Source organism: Pan troglodytes, chromosome 5 (genome assembly GCF_028858775.2).
Source record: "Pan troglodytes isolate AG18354 chromosome 5, NHGRI_mPanTro3-v2.0_pri, whole genome shotgun sequence".
NCBI lineage: Eukaryota > Metazoa > Chordata > Mammalia > Primates > Hominidae > Pan > Pan troglodytes.
The window spans coordinates 41,254,472-41,274,734 of NC_072403.2; the positions used below are offsets into that span (position 1 = coordinate 41,254,472).

At 48.7% G+C, this 20,263-nt stretch overlaps 1 protein-coding gene across 33 annotated transcripts in view; it reads left to right on the forward strand.

The window, feature by feature from the left end:
• Nucleotides 1-20,263, forward strand: part of PPARD (peroxisome proliferator activated receptor delta) — an 83,441-nt gene that overhangs the window by 38,458 nt on the left and 24,720 nt on the right. For 3 of the 33 annotated variants that reach the window (XM_063812921.1, XM_063812929.1, XM_016955313.4), the window contains exon 1: nt 8,780-8,830. The exons of 26 other annotated variants lie outside the window; for them this stretch is intronic. The gene's annotated coding sequence lies outside the window, so the exon portion shown is untranslated. Of the gene's footprint in view, nt 1-8,771; nt 8,831-9,581; nt 9,648-20,263 lie in introns of those variants that run through there. 4 more of the 33 variants (XM_063812910.1, XM_063812922.1, XM_063812917.1 and 1 more) reach the window with 4 other exon arrangements.

Below are 20,263 nucleotides of genomic sequence, written 5' to 3' on the forward strand. Positions count from 1 at the left end.
ACATACATACAAAGTGCTTGGTGCTGATGCCCAGCCCACAGCACCTGTTCTCTAAATCATAGCAGCAATTGCTGCTGCAGCACACTTCTCTTTCTCCTCTCTCCACCACTCCATCTCTCCAGGGTCTCTGCCTTGCCTGTCAGGCTCCCGTTTCCTTTGCTCCTGCCTTTTGCATCTGTTCCTCTCTGCATTCTCCCCTCATCTCCTCTCTTCCGTGCACCTCATTTTCCTGCTCTCCTCCTGCCTCTGTCCCTCATCTTCTTTTCAGAGACTTAAAACAAGCCAGTGGCCACTGGCTTTTCAGTGTCTCCTCCTCCTCCTTGAACTACCTCTTCCTTCTAGTGCTTCTGTCCTTCCCTCCTCCTGACCTCCAGTGAACAATAATTATTTGTAACGTAATGACAAATTATCGTTACGTTACAAAGACCAGAGGTTAGAGGTGGCGATTGGCCTTGTAAACTGTAGGTCAGTGATGAGTAATTTAAGAAAACTAAATTTAATTGGTTTACTCATGAGTCAGTTAGGAATTCTATTTGGCAGCTAGAACAGAAATAGCAGTGGCTTAAACCAGTAGAAATTTTTTCTATTGTGAAAAGAAATCTAGGGGAACAGTCTAGGGCTTGTCTCTCCACTCTGCCATCCTTAGTGCAGGGCGTCCAACCCCAAGGTTGTATCATGGTCTAAGATGGCTGCGGGAGCCCCAACCATCATGTCAGGTTCTAGGAAGAAAGCGGGAAGAAAAGAGGAAAGGCAAAAAGAACACATGCTCCATCTTAAGGAGCTTTCCTGCAAGTCCCACCAAATAGTTTCAGCTTCTCCTCCTTGCCTCCATTAGTTGCAAGGGAGGCTGAGACATCATTTAGCTGAGCACATTGCTACCTGAAGTAGAATTGGGATTCTGTCACCGAGAAAGAAGGGGAGAATGGATATTGTGTAAACAATTAGCAAGGTCTGCCGCCATTCATTCAGCATTAATTTAGCACCTACAGTCTACTAGTTATGAAGAACAGTCAAGGTGCCCCATTCCAGAGGGAAGACATAGATAAGTAAACAAGTACAGTACAGAGGATGGGTGAGGAAGAGGGGGAGAGTGGAGAAAGACACGAAGTGGGTATCTTACATACCCTCCAAGGGTGCATTCTAGAGTTCGTCATGCAGACATTCTTGCCTGTGGTTTGTTTCCTCTTCTGCTCTCTCCTTTTTGTCATTGTCACCATTGTTGTTGTTGGGGTTTGTTTTTGCCCCTCCATTCTGACGTCAGCAGTAGCCCCTAGAACCTTAGGAAACAGAAACAGTTGGCCTAGTGGGAAGCTCTGGGATGGGAGCCATGTGTTTGAAGAGCCAAGTCCCAGGGCCATTAGGCAATTAGAGGCCTGTGGCAGGAGAGCATTCGTTCCTGGACATGCCGTGGCACTGCCAGGAGACTTTACTCCAGGAATGGGGTCGTTGTCAGGAGGCATGTTCTAACCAGGCACCTGGCATCACCTATACTGTGCTTGCCATAAAATGAAATTTTGGAGCAGTAAAATTCTCCAGGTCCCGTGAAATGGGTATAATTGTTTCACCCACATTAATTTAACCGGAGGTCTTGGTATGCTATAGTGTTAATTATGTGTAAAAATACTTCTACTTACTATAAAATGTATTGACAGTTAGACATTGATATTCCTTCTTGGAACTCAAAAATTCTAGGAATAACTTGGGAGACCCACATTATCTTTCATTTTGATCCCAAGAACATCTATTGCTGTTTCCTTTGGGAAGTTAGAGAGGCAATGGGAAGCCTGCTGCAGAGATTTTCTAAACAGGCATATCCCAGCCCCTAAGGAGTTTGAAAGTGTCAGAGAAGGCTAAAGGATTAAAAGATCGTTTGTTCTGGCACAGTGCAATCCTTATGAGGTTGTACTGTGACCCTGGGCAAGTTACCGTCCTATCCTCAGTTTCTTCATCTGTCAAATTTTGATCCTGTGGACCCTGCCCAACAGGGCTGTGATGGAAATGAAGAGACACATGGGAAGCATTCAGTATGTGTTGTTGTTATTATCATCATTATTGTTATTATTATTATTATTATTAGTGCTGCTGGTAGTGCTAGCCCACTAGCCCACTGGGTAGTGATTGCACCCATATCAGAGTGTGGAAAGCCTTGGATGCCACATTAAGGAGTTGGATTTTGTGGGCAAGGGTGTGACAGATCATGGCTGGGCTTAGAAATGTCACTGACAGGAGTGGAGAGGCAGATCTAGTTGAGGAGTGGGCAGGGCTTGAACCTGGCCAGTCAAGGAAAGGGGAGAATGGATACGTGAGTGGTGAGGGAGGACCCACTGGTGCTGGAGTTCAGCCTGTGTGCCCGAGGGATGGTGTCCCATTGACTTGGGTGGGAAGCACTAGAGGTGGAGCAGTTGGGGTGGCAGGAGGGGAAAGAAGCATATGGTGATCAGCTCAGCAAACAAATGGGTAACTTGCTGCCTGCCAGGGACTACTGTGGCCTGGCATGAAGATAATTGACTGTGTTTTGAACACATTATGAGGCCCCTGCGAGGCCTCCGTGTGGTATTTAGACAGTCAGCAGGAGAGAGGCCCCGGACAGTGGTGTGGGATGCAGTCCCGGTGTGTGAAATTGCCAGTGGTTGGATTGTGCAGCGGATGGATTGAGCAGGGAAGCCAGCCAAGAACAGAATGGGGTTGGGAGGGCGTTGGGGGTAGGAAAGGAGGATCATCATTTCAAGGGCGGGTGAGGGAAGAACAAGCAGCAGAGTGCAAAGCCCCCAGAGGGAAGGGCGATCCTTATGAGGTTGGACTGTGACCCTGGGCAAGTTACCCTCCTGTCCTCAGGAGGAAGTGGTTGACAGAATCATTGCAGCAGTGAGATGGAAGCAGGACCAGGGCAGCAGCCAAGGGCCTCTTAGATGGCGGGGCAAGAGGAGGGCATCCAGGACCTCCAAGAGAACTGTTTCAAAATGGGAGGAGAAAGCAGTGTTCCTCTGGTGGTGGTTCTAATGCTTTGTATTTGTAGTTCTTAGTCGTTTTCAAGGCCCTTTGCATGCTTTGCATCGTGCTCTCTTACCACGATGCATAGTGAGACCCCACCTCTACAATTTTTTTTTTTTTTTAGTGAGCCAGGTGTGGCAGTACACACCTGTAGTCCCAGCTACTTGGGAGGCTGAGGTGGAAGGATCGCTTGAGCCCAGGAGGTCGAGGCTGCAGTGAGCTGTGGTCGTGCCACTGCATTCCAACCTGGGTGACAGAGCGAGACCCCATCTTAAAAACAAACAAACAAACAAATACTTGGTTCATTTGGTACTTGGCTTTTTGGATCTTGGGGAATATTGGAGATGACGGAATAACTTCAAGGAGACTAACTTCAAGGTCAAGACTCCTGCCAAGACTCCACCCAGACATAAAATAGGAAAATGATGATAGAATCTACCTCACTGTTGGCCTGGCAGTGGGAGTTTGTTGATAACCCTGAAGATGAACTCCTCAAGGTGAAGAGCAAAGCTTCAGAATGGGCTGCTCTATAGATGTGAGAGACAGAGACAGACCTAGCCTTGCAGAAAGGTTGCTGTAGTCTTTCTCCTACCATTTCCAGCACAGGATGGTTTCTGGTCCCAGGAGGCCCTGTCTTCTGCTGTGTGGGACCCTTAGTGCTGTGAAGACTAGCAGCACCCTGGAGGTCTTTGTTCCTTCTGCCCTTTCCCTTAGATTGCATCTCCTAACCTTGGTTTATATATTTGTCAGGAGGTGGGGGAAACCTGCTTTCCCCCACCTCCTGACAAATTTATAAACTGGAAATTGATCCAGTCCTGGATCAGTTTGGGTCACACAACAGGGTGGGCAGTGTTGGCCCACAGAGGGCCCTGGGCCCGTTATTCCCCCTTTGGCCCTAGGCTCTGAGCTCTCAGGTTTTGGCTACCAAGCAAAAGGTGGAGTTGCATCAGTTGTTGCTCTTTACCAGGCCCCCAGGGGTTGCTGTCGGTGAGCTCACAGGATGTTTTCTTCTCTCTGCTTTGACTTGTGCTGAATTTCTGACTGACCCCATGCAGCATCTGCGTGGCTTCTGGGGCCCGAGCCCAGGTTTCAGCAAGCTGCCCATGGTTTACCCTCAGGATGAACTCTAGGAAGCTGGGGAGCACTGTGGTGGTGGTATAAGTTCAGCCCCTCATTTTAGTTTATTTTTATGTTAAAATGTTTATTAATACAAAATAACACATAGATCAGAATGTTGTATGACAGAAAGGGACTGACTGGACTCAGGATCTCCCACCCCAGCCCCAGGGGTGAAGGTGAAGGTGATTGGTTTCCTGGGTATCGTTCCTTCCACGGTTTTTCCATGCATGCTCTCATGTGCGTGTGTTTTTATCCTCATCCTGCTCTTAACCATGGCAGTGGGGAGCACACTAAATTGCTCTGACACCTAGTTTTTTTTTTTTTTTTTTGATTGAGTATATCTTGGGAATCTTTCCATATCAGCATATACAGATACACTGCATTCTTTTTTTTTTTTTTTCTTTTTTTTGAGATGGAGTCTTGTGCTGTCTCCCAGGCTAGAGTGGAATGGCATGATCTCTGCTCACTGCAACCTCCACCTCTCAGGCTCAAGCAATTCTCCTGCCTCAGCCTCCCAAGTAGCTGGGATTACAGGCACCCACCACCACGCCCGGCTCATTTTTGTATTTTGGGTAGAGATGGGGTTTCACCATGTTGGCCAGGCTGTTTTCAAACTCCTGACCTCAAATGATCTGCCCACCTCGGCCTCCCAAAGTGCTGAGATTACAGGTGCAAGCCACCACACCTGGCCATTCTTTTTTTTTTTTTTTTTTTTTTAAAGCTTTTTTGTTGTACATATGATGTATGTTAGGTGGACTGTGGCTTATAAAACCTCTTCATAGCTGTTTTCCAGTGTGATCCTTCTAGCCCTGTGAGGAAGACAGACCAGAAGAAATTTTTTGCAGCTTAGGATACTCTGCAAACAAGGAGGAAGTGAGAGGAGTTGGGGCTCGTTTAATGCAGACTAAAACAGGATCTTTCCTTTGAGAGACTGAGACAGAATGAGGAGCAGGCTGTAGATGTGCACACATATCCACTCAGAGAGAACATGAGAGGCAGCATCTGCAGAGGAGCCTGATGGGCAGCACATGCCGCAGGGGCGGGAAGGGGAGAGCTTCCAGGAAGGGGATGGAACTTGAGCCAAACCTTTTTTTCAAAAAGAGGGGAGGCCGGGTGTAGTGGCTCACACCTGTACCCAGCACTTTGGGAGGCTGAGGTGTGCAGATCACTTGAGGTCAGGAGTTTGAGACCAGCCTGGGCAACATAGCAAAACCCCATGTCTATTAAAATTACAAAAAGTAGCCGGGCGTGGTGGCGCACACGTGTAATCCCAACTACTCAGGAGGCTGAGGTGGGACGATCACTTGAACCTGGGATGCCGAGGTTGCAGTGAGCCGAGATCGCGCCACTGCACTCCAGCCTGGGTGACAGAGTGAGACTCTGTCTCAAACAAAAGAGGGGAAGGTAGGAATGAGACAAAGGAAAAGGGGAGGAGGGCATTTCAGGCAGGAGAGCAGCATAGGCAGAAGGTGCAAACATGTGGCAGAGGGTCGGTGTCCATGGACACGCTTCCACCACCTGGTCTAATCATTGACTTAGCAGACATCTAAATGCCTGCTGCGTGCCCAGCACTGTAGAGGGCCACAAGGCAGCAGGAACCTCTCAGTGCCTGCCCTCTGTGGGCTCTGACTCCAACCAGGAGAAACTGGACGCACAACAGCAGGCAAAACTAGCTGATGGTGATAGAGGTCAGAAGAGTGGTTACAGCCGGGCACAGTGACTCACACCTGTAATCCCAGTACTTTGGGAGGCTGAGGTGGGAGGATAGCTTGAGCCTAGGAGGCTGAGGCTGCAGTGAGCTGTGATCAGGCCACCACTGCATTCCAGCTTGGCCTGGACAACAGAGCAAGACCCTGTCTCAAAAAAAGCGGAGTAGTTACTTATTGTGGGGATTAGCTGGTCAGGGGCACAAAGAACCTTGTAGGGTGCTGGAAATGTTTACTGTCTTGACCTGGGTGATGGGTTTTTTTTGGTTTGTTTTTTGTTTGTTTGTTTTGTTTTTTTGAGATGGAGTCTTGCTCTTGTGCCCCAGGCTGCAGTGCAATAGCACTATCTCGGCTCACTGCAACCTCCACCTCCTGGCTTCAGGCAATTCTCCTGCCTCAGCCTCTCGAGTAGCTGGGACTACAGGCGCCTGCCACTATGCCCGGCTAATTTTTGTATTTTTAGTAGAGACAGGGGTTTCACTATGTTGGCCAGGCTGATCTCGAACTCCTGACCCCAGGTGATCCGCCCGCCTCGGCCTTCCAAAGTGCTAGGATTATAGGCATGAGCCACCGCGCCCGGCCTGGGTGATGGTTTTATGGTGGTATATAAATGTAGGAATTCATGGGGCTTATTATATTTAAGATTAATGCAGATTGCATACTCTAACCATGAGTATGTTATACCCCAATTATAAATCAAGCAGGCAAATAAATAGCATATTCCCCAAAATAAAGAAGTAAAATGCAATAGCAAGAAAGTGTGCAAAGAGCTATGCCTGGGAAAATACAGAAACTGTATCATTTTGAAAGGGTGAGAGATGAGATTTCAGACCCTCACCCTCTCTCACTGTGTCATTTCTGAAGGACCCTGGTGACTTTCTTTGCCCCTCTCCACTCTTACAGTCATTGGAACCAGAGGGCAGAACCCCGGGCCTCAAAATTAAGTCTATACACCTTAGTAACTAGGAATTCAAGGCTAGCCAGGTCCTGGCCCTTTATCTGTCCTTCAGAGAGTGGGGTGCCCCAGCCAAAGCGGACAGCTCGCCATTCCCAGATGTGCCCTGTGTTCTCGGCTGCATTGCCTGACTCACCTTGGCCTTCCCTGGGAGTGCCTTTTCTAGTTTTCTGGCCCAGCTAGAAGAAGGGCCATTACACCTACTCCAGAATCATCCCTGCTGCTCCCAAGTTGGAATATTTCTTCTTCCACAGTGGCCACCTCTTATGTGGCCTCCATCACACAGTTTGTATACTTACCTCTTCAAGGGCAGGCTGTGTTTTACTCCTTTTGTCATCTCTCCCCATAGGGGTCTAGGTCAGTGCTTTTGTACATGGTGCCTGAAACAGTCCCATAAATGATATTTTATTTGAGTGGGGCTCTCTGGCTGGAGCTACTAGGTGGAATGTTGCCATGTGGGAGCAGGGGTCATAACGAAGGCTGGCCATCAAGATGCTGGTACTTCCAAATTCCCAACAGTTATTAACTTTCAGGATTGAGGAACAAGTAATAGAAATTCCCTGGAATTCCCAAAATCATAAGTTTTTCTATATCTTTCCTAACACTTTATGAGTTTTTAAATAAGGAGTGGTCATAATAATAAATGGAATTATTTTTTCTGTGATAAAATTTCAGAGGTGTTTCTGTAAAAAAAAAAAAAGAAAGAAAGAAAAGAAAAAGAGAAAAAAAGATATAACATTAAATGCGTGGTTTGGTGGTTTGGTTGGGCACAGTGGCTCACACCTGTAATCCCAGCACTTTGAGAGGCCAAGGCAGGAGGATGGCTTGAGCTCAGGAGTTTGAGACCAGCCTGTTAACAGAGAAAGATTTTGTCTCTATTAAAAATAAAAAAAATTAGCCAGCATGGTGGCATGTGCCTGTAGTCCCAGTTACTCAGGAGGCTGAGGCAGGAGGATCGCTGGAGCCCAGGAGTTTGTGGCTGCAGTGAGCTATGATAGCACCACTCCGGGTGGTGACAGTCTTGGTGACAGAGTGAGACCCCATCTAAAAAATTAAAATAATAAAAATAAAATAAATGCATAGTTTATTGTTATTATGGACAAATATATTGTGATATATGATTGTATATATTTCATTAGCATGTAAAAATGATCTCTATCTGATATAGACATCTGATAATAGAAAATGCGGAAGAGAGCATTAACACAAAATGAATACCAAATAAAAATCACTTAATGATTTAAGAGTAATACTACACATATTTAATATTTAAAAGTTACTCTTAAAGGTTAAAACTAGAGAAAAGTTAAAAGAATAAAACAATGAATTTCTGTATTTCCTTCACCAAGATTCATCAGTTGCTAACAGTTTGGCTCATTTGCTTGACGTGTCATAGATTGTCCACATTCCATATCTGTTGGATTGTTTCCTTGTGATTAGATTCGGGTTTACGTTGTTGGTGGGAACCCACATAGATGAGGTGTGCTTCCTGTTGCTTACATCAGGAGGCACAGTGGTGCCAGTTGGCCCTAGTAAAAGTGATGCTGACTTGATTCACCTAGTTAAGTTGGCATCTGTGAAGGCTACTTTTGTATTAAGGCAGTGAACTTCGAAAGGAACTTTTCCCTGACTTTGGGAATTGCTGACAGCCATTTAGGAAAAGAGACGACTGTTTTCTCTGTCACGTGTAGCTGCAGTTAAGAAACATCCTGGTATAGTCAGACAAGCTCTGGAAGCCGGTATGTCAGGACCTGGGACCAAGCTCTACAGCCATCTCTCCCTGTGACCATAGCCAAGTCATCTCTGAGCTATGTGAGACTGTACATATAAGGAAATAGACACTCAGAGAAGTGAAGCAGTTTGCCCAAAGCTACTCAGCTAGTGAGTGACAGAGCTAGGATTCAAACCCATTTTTGTCTGGGGACAAAGCCCTGCCCTTGTCCTTATGCCAAGCTGCCTCCTTTGTGAGGCGGCTGGTTGTTATGATTGTGGCACTGACCACTCGGATGTAGTGTTCGGAACCAAGCAGAAGAGCATCAAGCCTTATAGGCCCTGACAGGTGAGAGGGAAGAGAGAGGTGCCTTCCTTCATCCATCTGGACTGCCCTTGGAATTCCTGGGCCAATTTGGGGAACCCTGGCACCAACCCTAACATGGGCCAGTGCCAGCACCAGGTATATGCAGCCTGTACTTCCCGGTCTGGGCAGGCAGAGGCTGGAACCGCACCAGCAGCTCTCCTCTGTAACGCAGCACGGAAGTATTTATTTCAAGGGTGGCTCAGAGAAGTGAAGCAGTTTGCCCAAAGCAAACTGGTTCCTCCCCTGCATGTGGCAGGCTGTCCTGCAAGCTGGGAGGCGGGCTGTTGGACGCTCCCCAGCCACCCTTGAAATAAATGCTTCCATGCTGTGTTGCAGAGGTGAGCTGCTGGCACCGTTCCAGCCTCCGCCTGCCTAGACTGGGAAGTACAGGCTGCACATACCTGGCACTGGCCCACTTTAGGGTTGATGCCTGGGATCCCCAGACTGGCCCAGGAATTCCAAGGCCAGTCCAGATGGATGAAGGAAGGTATTGCCTCAGCCTGCCTGGGTTCCTCGGGGGAGAGAGGGAGACAGGAAGCATTAAAGGGGGTAAGGTGTGCCAAGCCTTGCCAAGCAGGTCATTGTGGGTGGGGAGACACCGCCTACGTGCTCAGGACGCCCCAGGATTTGGGTGGAGGTTCTTGAGGAGGCAGCGAGAAAGGAGGGCTGTGACAGCGACTCTGGAGCACTCTAGAATGGCTCTTAGTGACCTTCTGCTCTGGTGACCCACCAGCAGCCCACCAACCTGTCATCTTCCAGTTAGCAGCCATCCCCAGGGCCAATAGCACCTGAGCACTTGGTAAGTAGAAAGACCCAGTGTCTGCTCCTCATGTTACCCTGGTGTCCTTCCCCAGAGCAGTTGTTTTGGGAAATACTGGCTCCGGCTGAAGCAGGAAATGGTGCTCCTTGTCAAGGTCATGTTGTCCTGTTGCTATAGAACTGAGAGACCCTGAGGATCAGCCCTCTGAGGTTCCTGTTACCTCTGTTCACACTATTCATCCTCATAGGCCTCCAGGAAGGGGGCCAAATTCAGGGCCAGGGCCAGTGGCTTGGTGAGGCATAGGCTGTGCTGTATGGGCCCTGTGGGGAGCTCTGGGGAGTTCTTATTCCCCTGGCTCATGGCCACCTTTGACCCTGCATCATGGAGAGACCCCCAGGGCTCTGGCAGCCAAGTGGGCAGGAGCGGAGGGAGGGGGCACCTTGGGAGGGAGAGCCCCAGAAGGAAACAGGGTTTATAGACAGACTCCCGGTCATCACTGCTTGTAATGCTTGCTCAGTGAACAGTGGCAGTGCTTTACCTGACTCTTTCAAGAGAGTCCCTTCTCTCTCCTGCTAGGTGGGCTGAGATCCAGGCTGGTTAGAAGCCTAACATGACCTGGCGTGTGAGACCTTGCGCTCTCTGAATGTATTCCCCAAGTGTCATCAATAAGTCACTCCGGTTCTGGCATTTCCCTATCTTATCCCGCATACCCCTCCTCCTGGCTCTGAGTCCTGAGGAGTGAGATTGCAGTTTTTGACCCATGTTCTTACTGAGAAGCGGGCTGTCATGCAGGTATAATATAAAATCCAGAAGCTGCTGTCAGAATTATGTGAGAATTGGGAGGTGACAGCATGGGCCAATTTTCTGAATCTCTAGGGTGCTTTGATGCTTAAGAAGTCTTTCTGGGCTCCCTGAGATTTGAAACCTCTTGTTTTATCTGTCCTTTCACTCTGGTTCTTCCTTTCCTCTCTTGGGGACTTCATGCTTCTCAAATATTTGTTAAGTGGGTGCTTATATGGGACCTTAGAAAGCAACCAGCTAGGCATGCACTTGGAAAGGGACAGGAGGACTGAGAACAAGACTAAACATTTCTGTGAGATTGAGCAGCAGGAGAGCTTTGCTTCTTTACTGGTGTCAGTATGTGCCTGCAGCTCCTGGGCTGCCTTTACTCGAGTGAGATCCATTTACAAGACTCCTGACTCTTCTACTCCACTTTATTACAAAAGATGTTGATGCTCATTTTAAAAACAATTTAAACTACAAACATGAATAAAGGTATTTATCTCCCCACCAGTCCCCCTCATTCTCCCTTCCCTCCTGTTCTTAGACTGGTTTCCCCTCCCAGTAGTTTAGGTTGTGGGGCAAGTGTATGTAGCTCTGCATCAGAGTCTTAAACAAAATGAGTGTGTCGCGGATGCGCAGCTCGGCCACTTCCTGTTTTCTTCGGCTGTATGTCACGGCCATCCTGCCATGGCACCATGTCTGTGCCACCTGCTGCTCTTGGGCATCTGCAGAGAATTCCATGACATGGATCTTGAGGTAGTCTTCTTCAGCTTTTTCTGCTTCATCTTATTTTCTACAATCATTTATATCTGCTTGTAAAACCTTTTTTTAAAAAACTTGCTTACTAGACACAGCACATGTTCATTTTAGAAAATGTAGAAAAATCAGATAAGCAGCCGGGCATGATGACTCATGCCTGTAATCTCAGCACTTTGGGAGGCCAAGGCAGGCAGATCACCTGAGGTCAGGAGTTCGAGACCAGCCTGGCCAACATGGTGAAACCCCATCTCTACTAAAAATACAAAAATTAGCTGGGTGTGGTGGTGCGTACCTGTAGTCTCAGTTACCGAGGAGGCTGAGGTGGGAGAATCACTTGAACCCAGGAGGTGGAGGTTCCAGTGAGCCGAGATCACGCCACTGTACTCCAACCTGCGTGACAGAGTGAGACCCTGTCTCCCCGCCCCCGCCACCAAAAAAAAAAAAATCAGATAAGCAATAAAAAAAGTAGAAATGACCCCTAAGAGGTAACATTTTGGTGTGTATAATACAGATGTCTTTTACATTTGCTCCCTCATCTCAGCATTGCCACTGCCATTAAAGAAGGTACATGGTCATTAGTCCCATCTCACAGATAGAAAGCCTGAGCCACAGAGAGGGTAGCAGGTTGCCCAGAGGTACACAGCATAGTAAAGACAGAGCTGGGGGTGTACCTGTCATATAACTCAGCACTAATGCTCTCTCCACTGTAGCCCACTCGCTGTGTTCGCACCTTGGGACAGAGAAGGGGGTGCCAGGCATTAGATTTCAGATGCATTGAACTGCCTTATCCAAAGGTTAATAGACAGATGACTGCTTGAGGAAAGCCCCTGATTGACTTAGGAGAAGAGGTAGAAGACACGCTCTTCAGGTTTACAGACGATATGAGACAAGGGATTGTTTGCGCATTAGAGAACAGAATCGGGCTTAGAAAACCCTCAAAGAGCTTAATGACAGGTCAGGAGCAACAGGATAAACTTTGGAAGGGGTGGATGTAAAGGGGCCCCCTTCTGTTTCCGTTAAGCACAGGAAGGCCTGACTTGATGTTCAGGCAGTGACGACTGGTCTGCCTGGGAGTCATAGTGGACTGTAAGCAGGGGGACATGTCATTTCAACACTTTAACTTCATCTTACTTCCTGGGAGTGTTAGGAGCCACACATCAAGAGGACGTGATGAACTAAGGAAGAGGGTTTGGGAACCTGTCAAATGACAAATGCTGCAGTGACAGAGGTTTCACCTAGAGAAGATGGGTTTGGGGAGGAAAAGGTGCAGGCCAAGACTTGGTGACCAGGGCCAGGCAGGACAGGACCAGGAATGGCAGTTAGTTGAAGGGAGAGTCTAATTGGTCAGGATACAGAACACCTTTTTAGCATTAGAGTTCAGGAATAGTAGCGAGAGGCAGTACAGTAGAGTGGTTAAGAGCTCCTGCTCTGATGGCTTACTGGCTCCTGGCTCCCAGAGTCTTGGAAGTTACCTCACTCTTCCATGTTCCAATTTTCTCATCTGTAAATGGGGATAATGGGTACCTGCCTTATAGTCCACTTGTAAAACCTAAGGGAGTTACTCCATGAAAGCAGCTTAGAATAATGCCTGGCACACAGAGGTGCTGTGCACTGTTTGATTCACACGGAAGCTGGGTAGGCTCCATGGAAGAAGAGTTGTAGAAGGTCTTCTGCATGCATTTGGTATGACCTGCTTACCCAGCCTTTTCCATTCCCTGCCTCCCTGTCTCCTTCTTTCTTTCTCCATCTTCCTTTCCTGGGTCTAGGATCCTACATTTCCCCTACCTAGAACACCCTACCCCTCAATCTTTATTTTCTTCTTTGAAACTCTTAAGTATTGTATTTCTTCTTCTTCTTCTTCTTTTTTTTTTTAGACAGAGTCTCGCTCTGTCACCCAGGCTGGAGTGCAGTGGCACGATCTTGGCTCACTGCAAGCTTCACCTCCCAGGTTCACGCCATTCTCCTGCCTCAGCCTCCCGAGTAGCTGGGACTATAGGCGCCCGCCACCACGCCTGGCCAATTTTTTGTATTTTTAGTAGAGACAGGGTTTCACCGTGTTAGCCAGGATGGTCTCGATCTCCTGACCTCATGATCCACCCACCTCGGCCTCCCAAAGTGCTGGGATTACAGGCATGAGCCACTGCGCCTAGCCCTATTTCTTCTTCTTTAAATTGTTTTTATTAAAAAAAAAAAAAAGGGCCAGGTGTGGTGGCTTATGCCTATAATCCCAGCACTTTGGGAGGCCGAGGCGGGCAGATCATGAGGTCAGGAGACAGAGACCATCCTGGTTAACGTGGTGAAATCCCGTCTTTACTAAAAATACAAAAAATTAGCTGGGCGTGGTAGCATGCGCCTGTAGTCCCAGCTACTCAGGAGACTGAGGCAGGAGAATTGCTTGAACCCAGGAGGCAGAGGTTGCAGTGAGCCGAGATTGCACCACTGCACTCCAACCTGGGCAACAGAGTGAGACTCTGTCTCAATAAAGAAAAAAATGAGACAGGGTCTTTCTGTGTTTCCCAGGGTGGTCTGGAACACCTGGGCTCAAGCAATCCTCCCATCTCAACCTCCCTGCCCAGCTGCTGTGCCCAGCAGTATTTTCTATAATTAGCATAGTGTACTTTTCAGATTATCTTGAAGACCCAGCTCTCCTTGACCTTGAACCTTCCCTGAGGCTTCCAGAGGCAATTTCCTCCTCAGGACTCAGCTGCCCTTCACTCTTCCCTCGTGCACAGCCTGTCCTGTGAGTAGGTGCAGGTACTGACTGGTCTTATCTTTCGCCCTGAAAATATAAACGTTTTAAAGGCACCTGAGGATTTGTCAGCACCTCCCCATCCCCACCCTGGGTCTGACCTAGGACTCTGAGTCAGGGAGGCCTCCCTCCACTGAGTAATAGTAGCCTTGGGATCGGCTCAGCAAGAGGATTGTATAGTTTAAGGGAGGAAGAAGCACCAGTGCTGCCTCCCCATGGGAAAAATGAAGCCCCCCCCTCCCGCAACCACCACCACCACAGAACCACCAACCCCAACATCACTTGGCAGATTAGCAAAAGAACTAGCCAGACACTGCTAGGCCCCTCAGGCTTCTAGATTCGCTCTCCACCACATTTCTACCAATTTATGCTCATCTTGATGAGCTCCTCCTTTGAAGGGTCTGGAATGGTCTGGAGTGGTCTGGAAAGCAGGGTCAGATACCCCTGGAAAACTGAAGCCCGTGGAGCAATGATCTCTACAGGACTGCTTCAAGGTGCATGGTGAACAGACATCTTTTTCCAATTATGCCAGTTGCTCCTCTGATACTTGAGGATTATGTGAATCTAACAACAGACAAAAATCTCTGCCTCATGGGGCTTATATTCTTTGGGAAGAGACAAGCACTAAACAAATAAGGAAATATATATACACTCTGCCAGATAGCCATCAGATGGATGGAGAAAGTTGAAGCAGGGAAGGGAGATGGAAGTACCTGAGGGTGGACTACGCAGATTTGAAATAGGGAAGCCAGGGAAGACCTCACTGAGATGGCCACATTTGAGAAAGGACCTGAAGAAGGTGAGGCAGTGAGCTGTGGAGATGGGTAACTGGGGAGGGGGAAGAACTTTAGCTAGAGAGAAAAGCCGCTGCAAAGGCCCACTGAAGGCAGGATATGCCTGCTGTGTCGGGACCAGCAGGAGGCCGTGTGCCTGGTACTTAATATACCAGAAGGAGTGGAGCAGGCAGGGGTACCAGTTCCAGAAGGACTTGCTGGCAGGTATTAAGATGGGCTTTTTCTCTGAGGTAGGAAGCTCCAGGAAGGATTTGATCACAGGAGGGACAGAATCTGAATTGTATTTTAGAAGGATCACTTTGACTGCTGTACAGAGAGTGGGTGGTGAGGTGGGAGGCAGAAGCCAGAAAGCCAGTTAGGAGGCTGTTAAGTAATCCAGGCAAGAGGTGGTGTTGGCTGGGACCAGGGTCATAGCAGTAGAGGTGGTGAAAAGTAATTAGATTCTGTATATTTATTAAAGGCAAAGCCAGCAAGATTCCTTGACTCTAACTTGAAGGTTGGAGTTTTTATTTACTGAGATGAGAGAGACCATGGGGGGAAGGTAAAGGGCTCGGTTTTGGATGTGTTAGGCTTGTGCTGCCATTGGACATCCGTGTGGAGGTGTCAGAGAAGCTGGCCTGTAGAAATAAATTGGGGAATCATCGGCATACTGAAGGCATTGGAAGGCACAAGCTGGCATAAGATCAGAAAGAGACAGAGCGTAGATGGAGAATGAAAGAGACCTTTAGAGATTAGGAAGAAAATTGCTGACTGAGACCAAAAAAGTAGATTGATACGGAGCAGCCAGTGATATCAGAGGAAAACCTGGGAGGAAGCCAAATGAAGAGAAGGCGTAGAGGAGGAGGGATCGAGCAGTCATATCACTATCACATGCTATCGTGGGTGAAGTAAAATAAAGATCGTAAGTGTTACCGAAAGTTTCAAAGTACAGTGACATTGGCCGGGCGCGGTGGCTTATGTCTGTAATCCCAGCACTTTGGGAGGCCAAGGTGGGTGGATCACTTGAGGTTATGAGTTCAAGATCAGCCTGGCCCACATGGTGAAACCCTGACTCTACCAAAAAATATAAAAATTAGCCGGGCGTGGCGACGCATGTCTGTAGTCCCAGCTATGGGAGTCTGAGGTGGGAGAATTGCTTGAATCCAGGAGGCAGAAGTTGCAGTGAGCTGAGATCGAGCCATTGCACTCCAGCCTGGGCAACAGTGAGACCCTGTCCCCCAAAAAAAAGGCCGGGCGTGGTGGCTCATGCCTGTAATCCCAGCACTTTGGGAGGCCGAGGTAGGTGGATAACTTGAGGTGGGTTCAAGACTAGCCTGGCCAACGTGGTGAAACTCCATCTCTACTAAAATTACAATAATTAGCTGGGTGTGGTGGCAGGCGCCTGTAATCCCAGCTACTCCGGAGGCTGAGACAGGAGAATCACTTGAACCCAGGAGGCAGAGTTTGCACTGAGCTGAGATCGTGCCACTATACTCCAGCCTGGACGACAAAGTGAGACTCTGTCTCAAAAAAAAAAAAAAAAAACAAAGGCTGGGTGCAGTGGCTCATGCCTGTAATTCCAACACTTTGAGATGCCAAGGCGGAAGGATCACTTGTGATCCGGGAGGAGTTCAGTTCAAGACCAGCCTGGCCAACATGGTGAAAACCCATCTCTACTAAAAATACAAAAATTAGTTGGGTGTGGTGGCATGAATCTGTAGTCCCAGCTACTCTGGAGGCTGAAGTAGGAGGATCACTTGAGCCTAGGAGGTGGTTCAATGAACTGAGGTCACACCTGCACCCCAGCCTAGTGACAGAGCAAGACTCTGTCTCAAAAAAAAAAAAAAAATCACCTACCACTCTCTTCATACAGGGAAACTTTCTTCTATTCTTTTTCTAGTCATTTTCTTGAGAATCATGATCTTTATGTAAATTAGTATTGTATTTTTCACTTAAGTTATTAAATATTCTATGAAAACATGAGTTTAATGACTAGGTAATACTCAATTGTCTGGGTGTGCCCTAATATATTTAACCATTCCTCTATTATTGGGCATTGGGCCATTTCTGATTTTTTGTTATTATAAATAACATTGCGGTGAACCAGCTCAGTGTTTTCCTATAAGGGGAAGTATAGGGTCAAAGAACATGAACGCTTTTAGGTGAGACTTGAACTTGAAATCCCTGGGTTCTCCTGGACAGACTGACCAATCACAGCTTAACTGTGGGATTTTTCCGTGTCTCCTCTCTCCCTGGGAAGGTTGAGAAGTCTCTCTGCCCTGCAGATCCCTATTCCTGCCTCCCCGCTGCAATTGCACGTCCCATTTCTCCTGGGCCAGTCAGAGTTTCATTGCCTCTCATGGGGCCTGCTGGCCACCCACTCAGTGGCTGCCCTTCTCCTTACCACCAGCCTTCGTCCCCTCACCTAGAGCATTCACAGGCGAGCAAGAGCCAGTCAGAGCTTCCCTCAGAGTAGGGGGTGTAGTGATAAATGAAGTAGCCCTGCCTTCACTCATCTCACTGGGTTGATTAAGTGATGTGTGATGTACCTGAAAGCACTTCTTGTCTCATGCTCTTCCAACTGAGCTAGCCAGGTGCCCTTAAAGGGCTGTCCTAGTCTTAATTGTTTGAAAAGAAATAGGTAGCTGGGCATGGTGGCTCACGCCTGTAATCTCAGCACTTTGGGAGGCTGAGGCGGGCGGATAACCTGAGCCCAGGAGTTCGAGACCAGCCTGGGCAACATGGCAAAACCCCGTCTCTACAAAAAATACAAAAATTTGCCAGGCGTGGTGGTGCACACCTGTGGTCCCAGCTACTCAGGAGGCTGAAGTGGGAGAATCACCTGATCCCAGGAAATCGAGGCTGCAGTGAGCTGTGATTGTGCCACTGCACTCTAGCCTGGGTGACAGGGAGATCTTGTCTAAAAAAAGAAAAGAAAAGAAAAGAAAAAGGTGTAAGTGGTGGTGTCCACATTGTAACCACAGAGCCCCTAAAGCAGGGCTGTTGACCTATGGTTGGCATCCTGGTCACAAGAGCTCTGTGTCAGATGTGTGAGGGGCTTGGGTGTAGTTGTCAAGCCTGGGAATGTGGCTGTTAGTATCGATTGGCCTCATGCCAAGCAGTGCCAAGTGCCACGTCTGCTCCCCAGATACCTGTGTTTGTATGTGTGTGTCATAGTCGGGAATCACTAAGACCAGGACCTCTGGGAGGCTGGATCCTGGGAGGGCAGAGCAGGAACAGGCCTTGGAGATGATCTAATTCTGACATTTTACTCAGTGAGGACACAGGTGGGGCAGCCAGAGAGGTACTCAGCTCTGAGTCAGGGCCCCATCCCTCAACTCCTCAGCCTGAGTCTTCCCGGGAATACAACAGGCAGCTGCTTCCCAGACCTTGCAGGGCTCCAGGTGGCCTTCCCCTCCCGCCGACTCCCTTGCTGGGTTTGCTGTAACTATTGCTCCTCCGAGCCTGGCTGAAATCATCTTCAGTCTGTTATCATCTTCAGTCTGTTCTCCACAGCAGCCTGAAAAGTCTTTGTAAAAATGCAGCTCTGTTCCTCCCCATCCTCTTCATAACCCCCTTGGCTCTCTGCTTCTCCCAGAATAAATACCCACATCCTCAGCTTACCCTTCAAGACGCTGAGTGACCTCTAGCCACAGCCCTTCTCTCTACCCACAGACAGCCCAGGTCCTCATTCCTTGGGCCTTTTCACATCACTGTTCCCATCACCCTGGAATCCCACTCAGCCTGCCTGGGCCAGAGGCTACGTAAGGTCCTCAGGAAAGCGTCTCCTGGCCACCCGCTCCTGACTCGTGCTCTGAGTGCCGCACCTTGCTTGGCATTTGTCCTTCATAGCCCTGGTCATTGCTGGCTAATGTAGCCTGGCACATGGTGGTAGGTACTTGACAAATATTTGTTGAACAAGTGAATGAAACCAGCTGGCAGGGACCAGAAGGGCAGAGGGGCAGGGACAGAGTCCACAACCATAGCCCCTGTGGTCTTAGCTGAGAAGGGCTCTGGCTCGGTCCCTGGTGAGTCTCTCTGCTGGCCGGCAGAACCACCCTACCCTGGAAGCCCTCTCCATGTAGTATGAGGGGTCTCAGGCCCATTCAGGCTTCAGTAGGAGAGATCTGGGTCTCTTCTGGGACCTGAGCAGGTCTTCCCTTTACCTCGTTGGCATCTCTCAGTGTTTTATTTGGTTTTTAAAATGTCTCCCCCTTCCCCCGACCAACCCCGGATTATAGAGGTATCCCACGCTCACTGTGAAGAAATTGGATAACATAGGAAAATATAATTAAGAAAATCGAAATCACCTACAGCTCCACCCCTCAGAGAAAAGTACCCTTAACATTTGTGGCCATGTCTTTTCAGTTTTGTTTTTATGCATGTGTATGTGCTTTGACATTGCTGAGCTTCTCTTTGTGAAAACCACAGATTTTTCGCAGTCTTCAGTGGCTGCGGTCAGAGGTGGTCAGCACGTTAGTGCTCTCAGTGGAGAGGTGATGCAGGGATCTGGGTGCCCCTTTCTCCCTACTGCAGGTGGGTGGGTGGGCACACCCAAGGCCCCCTTCTGTGGCAGCTTTCCTATCCCTGGTGAAGAGTACCCTCCTGTCTCTGGTCTCTTCTCCAGGACATTCTCCAGCCCTGGAGGCTGTTCCTAGGGGGCTGCCTCTTGGGGCAATGGGAAGAATTGTGGAATGCGTGGGTGGCCTCCTGGCTGTCTTTTCTCTGGTTCCAGCACTCTCTGAACAAAACCAGCCCCAGGCCACTCCTGGGGATTGGCCTCAGGTGACTCTCTGGGCTGACTCTGGCCAGCTAGAAGGCCACCCGGGCTTCTCCTGTGTCCTTAAGAGGGTGGGGTGACCTGGATTGGCAAATAGTAAGCAGAAAACACGGCAGAGTTGCTGGCCTAGAAAACCAGGTCACTAGGTCAGCACTTGGATTAATGATTGATAAGAAAGGTTGGGAGAGAATCAGCCAGACCCATTCTCCCATGACATCCCTCACTTCTGATCCCAAAAGCACCTGCCACGGAGATGGGGCAACCTCTGTCTTGTATCCAGAGGCTGCCCCTTATTCCGTTGCAGTATGGGAGGAAGGAGATGACAGCAACTGGGTCACCTGCATGTGGGGCGAGAAGGGGAGGAAGGTTTAGGCCCTTCTCCCTGAAAAAAGAAGCATGTGCCCAGAGTAGGGGGCTCCCTGCTGGTTCTCTCCCCACAATTGATGGTGAGGCAGGGAACGGGGAAGTTCTGTCTGTGGAGGTCCCTTGGGTTTCAGCAGGCTAGCACATTTCTAGGACTGGAATATCACCGTACAATCCCTTAACACAAGCCATGGGTGATAATAATAGCAGCCACTGTGGTCCTTATTTGTAGGACCCTTACTATCTACCTGGCACTGTTAAGCAGTTACTGCGTCGTTATTTATTCCACACAGCAGCCTCTCAGGTTAGGTGGTAGTATTCCAGTTTTAATGTCTTCCCCAAGTCATAGGATGGGAGGGATGAGCCAGGGTGTGAACCCAGGCCTGACTGAAGCCGGTGGAATTCACTTCTTTGGAGTATTGCATCTCGATGGCAGTAATATATGAAA